The following is a 9,321-nucleotide window of genomic DNA, read 5'->3' on the forward strand; positions in this document are numbered from 1 at the left end:
CACAATCTCCGAATGCTATATATATGGCATCAATGTTAAAATATATCTTTTTACCGTTCCGTGCTGTCCAGCAGATCTTGCCGTTTGCCGTCTACCGCTTGCCTGACTCCATGTGAATGCAGCATAAGGAAGCTAACTGCCATTTCCATTCACGAAAATATATTTGAAAGCTTATTTTTTAAATTTTAATTTCTGCTAAGCAGCAAGCTATATATGCTTAGATGATTTCTATTTATATTAGGATACATTTGCGCGACTGTAAAGACGAAATGGAAGTGGGGAGGAGGTTCCACTTCCGCTTTATATTTTACCCATGATCAGAGCTTCCGTTGCTCCAGACTGTATGACGGAAGCATTTATATTTTACTCATGATCAGAGCTTCCGTTGCTCCAGACTGTATGACGGAAGCATTTGGAAATTGCGAAAGGCAACAGTCTGGCAACGCGAGACTAATCAGATGTCATCAAGACAGTCTAATAATGACTGATACTGTATATGGGTCTGGCTCTATTGATTTCCCTATAGTTATTGTTTAAATAACATGTAGTTTCACCAACACATCTCAATTCTCATTCCCCTTTTCTTTAGTTTTCTTCGGACACTTTATTGACCAACACCGGCTTTCCCTGATTCAGAGAATCTTACCCATCCTGGCCGATCTCCGTGAGGCGGGTGTCATCACCGGAGAGGACTATCGTGATGTCAGGTCTAAGCCCACCAGTCAGGAGCAGATGAGGGAACTCTTTAAACACCTGAACTCCAGCAGATCCAAAGAAGTTTTCTACAGAGCTCTTGAGGAACAAGAGACGTTTCATTTCCATGATCTGTAAGTGATTCTCATTTAAATTATGTTTTTAGGCCAAACGATGTCTTCGTACACGAATATGTTGTCAGGGTGTAATCCAAATAGGACCCAAATGCGAGGAAGTCAGAATCAAGTGGAAGTTTATTTTAACAGAGGTTTGCAGGAGAGCAACACCATCAAACAAACATAAAACAGACTTGGAACTCAGGTGACAATACAATAATCCAACACAATCTCGGGCAAAACTTGGGGCAGAGTCACTGTAGCACTGGGCAGCAGTGGAGCCTCTTGAACACTGGGCACTGGGCAGCGAAGAATCCAGGACGCTGGGCAACAGGGAGCGTTGGCGGTGTCTGGAACCATGTCGCGCACGCCCCCTTCTGGAGGTCCCACGGGTTCCCCTGAACACGACCAAACGAGGCCCCTCAAATGGGTCTTGGGCTGGAGTCGGCTCAGGGTAGACAGGTACCGAGTCATTACAGAGGAAGTTCACAAAGCAGGCAGGTGTAGGGACGGCCAACAAGGTGCCATGCAGAAGAGTGTCAGCAGCACCGGGCACAGTGACACTGGGCAGCTCAGAGGCGCTGGACAGCGCAGGCTCGTTGGCGCTGGGCAGCGCAGGCTCGGTGGCGCTGGGCAGCGCAGGCTCGGTGGCGCTGGGCAGCGCAGGCTCAGTGGCGCTGGGCAGCACAGGCTCAGTGGCGCTGGGCAGCACAGGCTCGGTGGCGCTGGGCAGCGCAGGCTCGGGTTCGCTGGGCAGCTCGGGTTCGCTGGGCAGCTCGGGTTCGGGTTCGCTGGGCGGTTCGGGTTCGCTGGGCAGCTTGGGTTCGCTGGGCAGCTCGGGTTCGGGTTCGCTGGGCAGCTCGGGTTCGCTGGGCAGCTCGGGTTCGGGTTCGCTGGGCAGCTCGGGTTCGGGTTCGCTGGGCAGCTTGGGTTCGGGTTCGCTGGGCAGCTCGGGTTCGGGTTCGCTGGGCAGCTTGGGTTCGCTGGGCAGCTCGGGTTCGCTGGGCAGCTCGGGTTCGCTGGGCAGCTCGGGTTCGGGTTCGCTGGGCAGCTTGGGTTCGCTGTGCAGCTCGGGTTCGGGTTCGCTGGGCAGCTCGGGTTCGCTGGGCAGCTCGGGTTCGCTGGGCAGCTCGGGTTCGCTGGGCAGCTTGGGTTCGGGTTCGCTGGGCAGCTCGGGATCGCTGGGCAGCTCGGGTTCGCTGGGCAGCTCGGGTTCGCTGGGCAGCACAGGTTCGGGTTCGCTGGGCAGATCGGGTTCGGGTTCGCTGGGCAGCTCGGGTGCGCTGGGCAGCACAGGCATGGACTTGGTGTTGCTGGGCAGCACAGGTTCTAGCTCCTTTCGGAACCCTACGTTAAAGTTTCTGACATTGTGATGACTTTATGTAGGGTTCCTTCTCACCGGATTCAAGCGACGTGGGACGCAATCTGACTTACCCTGACTTAGCCCTGTGCTGCGGTGTGGGTGTCACGCTGACATATTCCAAACGAAGCATATGGACGCTATAGGATACAACGAACCCTCTCACCCCCCCCCTAACGGCACAGAAGCCGTTAAGTATTTTTAATGTTTGTACGACCGTTTTGCCAGCTCTGAAATTCTCTCTTCGGTCCCTCCTTGTTGACATCTCGGTTGGCTAGCTGCGCCTACGAGGCGCGTAGGGAGGCGCTGCTAGCCAACCGAGATGCCGAGAGGCGGTACAATGGGATGTCAACAAGAGAGAATTTCAGAGCTGCCAAAACGGTCGTACAAACATTAAAAATACTTAACGGCTTCTGTGCCGTTCGGGGGGGGGGGTGAGAGGGTTCGTTGTATCCTATAGCGTCCATATGCTTCGTTTGGAATATGTCAGCGTGACACCCACACCGCAGCACAGGGCTAAGTCAGGGTAAGTCAGATTGCGTCCCACGTCGCTTGAATCCGGTGAGACCGGACCCTACGTGGTAGGTCCAAAGGAGCTCAACCCGGGGGGTCCGGAGACGGGCTACACAGGTTCAGGAACACTAGATACTGGAGAACCAACAACTCTTCTCAGCTCTGTTGTGAAAGAGTTGTAGCTGGAGCAAAAACTTTGTTCCTCCTCCCACACATCAATAGCTCAGGATAGTGCCTCTCCTGTGAGCATGTACCTCACATAAACCAGGCGGGAATGTTCAGTGGAGAAGGCAGGTGCCTGGTCCTCAAAAACTGCCCAACACTGGACAAGGAAAGAGTCACAGGACTCAGGATTACCTCCATAACACTCAGGGTGAGGAGCGTGGAGCCCCTGGGTGGGCAAGGCATGGGCAGGAGAAGGCAGAGTACAGGCATGTGTCACAGGTGTGTACACCGACAGACCTAGGCTCACTAGCGGCTTGCTCCAAACTGCTGGCATCTTGAAAAATAATCAAAAACAAAACTCTTCCCGCTGGGTCCAATGGTGGTTGGATTATTCTGTCAGGGTGTAATCCAAGTAGGACCCAAATGCGAGGAAGTCAGAATCAAGTGGAAGTTTATTTTAACAGAGGTTTGCAGGAGAGCAACACCATCAAACAAACGTAAAACAGACTTGGAACTCAGGTGACAATACAATAATCCAACAGAGAACACAACCAAACACAGGGTTTAAATAGGCACAAGATTAACAGGACACAGGTGAACTCAAATCAAATTAACACAAGGATTGGCTGGGGAAAACAAGACACAGGTGAAACAAAGAACCAAAAATCAGGGAAGGTGAGACAAGGCAGGAAACTACTACAAGGGAGGACAGGAAACACAAAAGCATCACTTCAAAATAAGATTCAGGAACACCAAACACAACACACAGAAGGCAGATCCTGACATATGTAGCTTTTCAGGCTGTGAGGCTTTCAGTATTATCCTTTTTCAATTCCAATTCCAATTTATTCATAATTCTTACAAACCATGGTAGATTAGATGGTACATTACATGGTAGATTACCAACCATGGTTGGTAGATTTATTCACGGATAGTAAAACATATATTGATCCTAAGTGGAAGTATGTTATTATATTTGGGGTTGGTAATTCATTTCTGGATGGTAAAACATATATTGATCCTATTCCTAAGTGGAAGTACGTTATTATATTTGGGGTTGGTAATTTATTTCTGGATGGTAAAACATATATTGATCCTATTCCTAAGTGGAAGTACGTTATTATATTTGGGGTTGGTAATTCATTTCTGGATGGTAAAACATATGTTGGAAATATATTTAAGATAAGACCAAGAGCCGAGAGCCTTTAACAGTGCTGTCGAGCACTCATTGGACCAGCACATGGATGATGAGACTGGTATCGTGACATCTTCCTTGGTTCAGTCATTGAGGGCCATAGACCGGGAAAGCACAGAGGCTGGCGTTGCTATGGCAACCTGAAGATAACATTCTTTCCCTGCTAGCTGTAAACTTTCGACAGAGAGAAATACTCCTATCTACTTTCTCACTAGGCACCAAGGTCAAATACATGTCTCAAATCAAAATAGGCCTCTCAGTATGCGAGTTAACTTGACTGGGGAAAGTCTAATAGAGACAGTGAATCTGAACTTGGCGTCAGGAAACCCATAATATAAGTATGATAAAATAATATAAAGGATAATATAGGTCTGAGATGATTAGGCACGTGGATGGTGACATGACATAAATAGGATAAGGAGAACAACCCGGAGTAAACAGGCAGTAGGCTATGAGTAAAATGATGATAAAAGGGCAAGATGACAAAATATGACCTATAAGGAACACGGTCTGGGCCAAAGAACACGGTCTGGGCCAAAGTTCTATCTGAGTTGACCAACAGAATATGATGGAGTGGCCAACTTGACATGACGTGTAAACAACATGTCAGAATTTATCTAACAACTTCCATCCACAAAATAACAGATCTACAATAACTCAAAATTATCCATCCTAAGTGGAAGTACGTTATAATATTTGGAGTTGGTAATTAATTTGTGGATGGTAAAACATATATTGATCCTAAGTGGAAGTACAGTATAATATTTGGGGTTGGTAATTAATTTCTGGATGGTAAAACATACATTGATCCCATTCCTAAGTGGAAGTACAGTATAATATTTGGGGTTGGTAATTAATTTCTGGATGGTAAAACATATATTGCATCTCACAGCAGGGAGTCTCAGTCCTCTCCACTACAAGTCCTCTTACTACAACTTAAAGGAGCATCTTCATCCGTCTCACGTGAGTGCTGCTGTTTAACCCATTTAGACCTGAGCTCCATTCTACAAAATGTCTTCTAAATCATGACAGTTTTCTGGAAAAAACCCTATATATGTCCAGACTGTATGATGGAAGCATTTGGAAATTGCAAGATGCAACAGTCTGGAAACGTGAGACTAATCAGATGTTATTAAGACAGTCTAATAATGACTGATACTGTATAATTGTATATGGGTATACTCTATTGATTTCCCTATAGTTATTTTGTTGAGAAATATGTGTTTAAATATGTCTAATTATGTAGTTTCACCAACACATCTCAATTCTCATTCCCCTTTTCTTCAGAGAAACACTTTATTGACCAACACCGGGATTTCCTGATTAAGAGAGTGGATGTCCACCCCATCCTGGACCATCTCCTTGATGCACGTGTCATCACCTATCGTGACTGTCATGATGTCAGGTCTAAGCCCACCAGTCAGGAGCAGATGAGGGAACTCTTTAAACACCTGAACTCCAGCAGATCCAAAGAAGTTTTCTACAGAGCTCTTGAGGAACATGAGCCGTTTCATTTATATGAGCTGTAAGTGATTCTCATTTAAATTATGTTTTAGGCCAAACGATGTCTTCGTACACGAATATGTAGCTTTTCAGGCTGTGAGGCTTTCAGTATTATCCTTTTTCAATTCCAATTCCAATTTATTCATAATTCTTACAAACCATGGTAGTTTAGATGGTACATTACATGGTAGATTACCAACCATGGTTGGTAGATTTATTCACGGATAGTAAAACATATATTGCATCTCACAGCTGGGAGTCTCAGTCCTCTCCACTCAGTAAAGGAGCATCTTCATCTGTCCCAGGTGAGTGCTGCTGTTTAAAGTTTAACTGACTATAAATTGATTGGCTGTGATATTCCATACATTTACACAGCCAGGCATAGAGCACACCCATGCCATTTAAGGAGAGAGGGAAACAAGCTGTTTTTTCTTACCTTAATTTGTAGACCTGTATCCGTCACTGAAAATTATAATAATAATAAAATAAACAAAACAAGCCGAGCGTTCCATACCGATTGAGAGGATTTCCCCGCTGTAGCGATCCTTGCGCTAGATCTCCTCTTCAATCGCGTGACAATGTATATTTTTTAGTTTACATCTCTTCTACACGCTGTGAAAAGTAATTCCCATGGAGTGTTGACGTTCCATAACATCCGTTAAGGACCGCCTACTTTTTCCTTAAAGCACCAGCATCCAATATACAGTATCCATCCATCCATCCATCCATCCATCCATCATCAACCGCTTACCCGTAGTCGGGTCGCGGGGGCAACACCAGAGAGCTCCAGACTTCCCTCTCCAGAGCAACATTAATGACTTCCACCTGGGGGATCCCGAGACGTTCCAAGGCCAGTGAGTCGATGTGTTTCCTCCAACTGCGCCTTGGTACACACATAAAGACCCCCCGGAAAGTGTTCTAAATCTTCTAAACGTCATTACCCCTCTTATTGCCCTTGACGTTATTGACGTAGTGAATTAATTAATCCGCCACTACCGTTGACGTTATTGACGTAATTGTTTTATTCCCTATAATCGGGGGCTTTGTTTTAAATAAAGTAGCAACTTTGTCCTCTACCTCTACCTACCTCTACCTACCGAAATCCTCGCGTGCACGGTCGGGGCACTCACGCGCGCGGTCTTTATGTGCATAGCTGCGTAAAATGCGATATTCTGGGCTTGATTAGAGCTTTCACTTGGATATGAAAATAAACGATGATAGCTTAGCATCCTGGACAGATGACCGTGTAACACAGTGCAGAAAGATAGCGGATGTTGATGTTCCGTTTAACCGGAAATGACATCGCCAGAGTTACCGCCACCATCAGGACTGGGTGTCTAATGCTATGGGATTTCCCCGGGCATTTTTCTATTGGCATTAAAATTATGAATCCGTCCTTCCTCTTCGATGTCTCCCTTTTGACCAATAACTATCCATTTAAACTCTAGACAGGCCTGCCCCAAAGTTATTAGTGCAGCTGCGCCCGGCAGCCGGCGAAAAGTAGAGTTCTCAACAGGCCCTACCTGGGCCCTCATCAAACCCTGTACACTCAAGACACGCTCCATCATCATCATAATTTTTCGACAATACTTTATAACAGTACTTTAAAACAGTTGTCATGTTGCACACATGCTTAAAATAGCTCTTATTTGCGTCGCCCTCGTTGAAAACAATTGTCTCAGTTCAGGCTGCATGAACAGCGCTCGAGCGCTCGGTTTCCACCCCCTCAATATCGTAACTCTTCTATTTGATGGCTCTGGGTTAGACTAATGACTATAGGTTATCTGCCCACAGTTAACTGTACAGACTAAACTAAACCAAGCATTTAAATATATAATATTCATATTCAGCATTTTCTGAAACTAACACTGTCAGGTGGAAAACACATTTTGTAGGAGCCGTGAATTGGTTTATTGTTATGTTTATGTTTTTGGTCAATGAAATGAATGGGCTGTCACTGGTGTAATGTGGATGATTGATTGACGGGCATAGGGGCGGACCTAATTAATTCAAGAACCTCACCTAGTTCACCTGCTTGACAAGAACCTCACCTAGTGAACCTAGTCACCTAGTCACTCACCTAGTTCACCTGCTTGACACACAGTGAGAGAGAGAGGGGGACGCCGTACTTTTTGTTGACCGCTTTATACCACTTTATTTTGCTTTATTTAATTTACTTTATTCACGTTGATCGCTGTGGTTACTTTGCTTTATGTTTGAGCACCCTTTGAGTTATTCACATTGCTTTATTAAACCCCTTAAACGCATTGTTTTGGACCCAGTGAATTCCTTTTGTTTGCGGAGCGGAGCGCGTCTGACAACATGGTGCATTCCCATCGCCTCTCTGCGACTTTAATGTAGTCACTTACACATTTATTCTCTTCTTTTTTTGTTTCTTTTCTCTTTTTAGCCTACATACATTTTAGGAAATGTACAAAAATAACCCATAGTGTTCCAATGCAGTTGTCTTCTTAATACTTTTCACTGGTTCAATATTTATGTCCCATTTAACCATTTTTCAAAAGTAGCTAAAAGTAGCTAAAATTGCCGATCTACAAACTCACAACGTGTTGTAAAGTGTTGTGCGCTTGTAGATCGGTTGTGGATGTGCTATTTTTGTGTGACACTGGTGGGATGAAGTTTATTCATTTAGAAATGAACGGAGGAAAACCAAAAACAAAGATTAGTCCAATGAGAAAACATGTCTCCTTTGCTCCACAGATGTGCCTCATCCAGAGAAGACCATGGGTTCCTCTCACGGAGATCCTCTACAGGTTGGTTTACTGGCAAATCTTTGTTACAATTTGTTGCATATTGATAATAATAATACTACTAATAAAAGCTACTCATTTCTATAGGTCTCGTCTGTGAAGATATTGGTCGCCAACAAGGTGGAACTGGTCAAGTGGCTCAGCTCAGATCGTAACATTCTACATCATGCTCATTTGGATGGAATTATTAATGCTAGAGTTTATAACCAACTGATGAATACAGAACCAGAAGATGTTTGTAATAAACTTATTGATGCAGTGATTATTAGAGGAGAGGGAACTTCATCTCAGTTCCTTACACTACTCCAAAAACCAGAGATTCTCGCCACGTATCCAGAACTCAAGAAATGGGATCCTTCTGTTGCGCTGCCAGGTAAACAAAAGTGTTTTTCTTTCTTTTTTAGGGAGTAATGTCTAGTTTCACTGCATAATTAATTGAAAGTGTGGGTTTTGAAAAAAAATAGAAAATATCTCACAAGTGGCTATGACAAGCAGCCACGCACACATGCACACACGGTTTGGCCAAACATAATTTGTATAATTATAATGCTATCACAAACAAATAGAACTCCAAACATAACATGTAAAATAGTATGTTACATATTTTGTATTCTCAATACACAAAGGTACCTGTACTGTACTGTACTGTACTGTACTGTACTGTACTGTACTGTACTGTACTGTACTGTACTGTACTGTACTGTACTGTACTGTACTGTACTGTACATGGTTTTGAGCAGCATTCATACTGTATTCTCTTTCAGCTAGCTCATCAACCAGCTCTGTCCTCCCTGATGCATTGAAGGAAGACAAACCGATGAAGACAGAGGTAACTCATTCTCAGGTCCATGAAATACATCTGATGTCTTTTACACATTTCAGAATGACGAGGGCACCGTAGTCCCGCCTCCTTTCAGATTGAAGAGGGCATTTTTCAATAGATGTTTACAAAAAGTATTTATTTAAAGACCTCTTTAGACAAAGCCAACTCGGCTGCTGACAAAT

This window comes from Electrona antarctica, assembly GCF_951216825.1.
Source record: "Electrona antarctica genome assembly, chromosome: 14".
Taxonomy (NCBI): domain Eukaryota; kingdom Metazoa; phylum Chordata; class Actinopteri; order Myctophiformes; family Myctophidae; genus Electrona; species Electrona antarctica.